This window comes from Anopheles maculipalpis (assembly GCF_943734695.1).
Source record: "Anopheles maculipalpis chromosome X unlocalized genomic scaffold, idAnoMacuDA_375_x X_unloc_94, whole genome shotgun sequence".
NCBI classification, from domain to species: domain Eukaryota; kingdom Metazoa; phylum Arthropoda; class Insecta; order Diptera; family Culicidae; genus Anopheles; species Anopheles maculipalpis.
This window is the reverse complement of record NW_026060562.1, coordinates 17,246-17,500: the sequence shown is the minus strand read 5'-3', so window position 1 is coordinate 17,500 and position 255 is coordinate 17,246.

Here is a 255-nt window from a genome sequence, read left to right as displayed (position 1 = left end):
AGCCGCCTTCTCGCGCGGTGTCGCCTGACCCGCTCGCGAACGCTCCGACGCTGCTCTTCAAGTTCCGCCAGCTCTCCCGGCGTTAGCAAGCTCCCGTCCGGATGCCTTGCTGGTGGAGGCTCGCCGCGTGCCGCCCGTCGCTCCTGCGTCCTCAGTCGACGCGCTTCGTTGCGCCGATCATACCTCTCCCGGACCGTTGCTGCATGAGCCTCGTCAAGGCGTTGTGCCGCCTGGCGCATTTCTACGTCCGCGCTG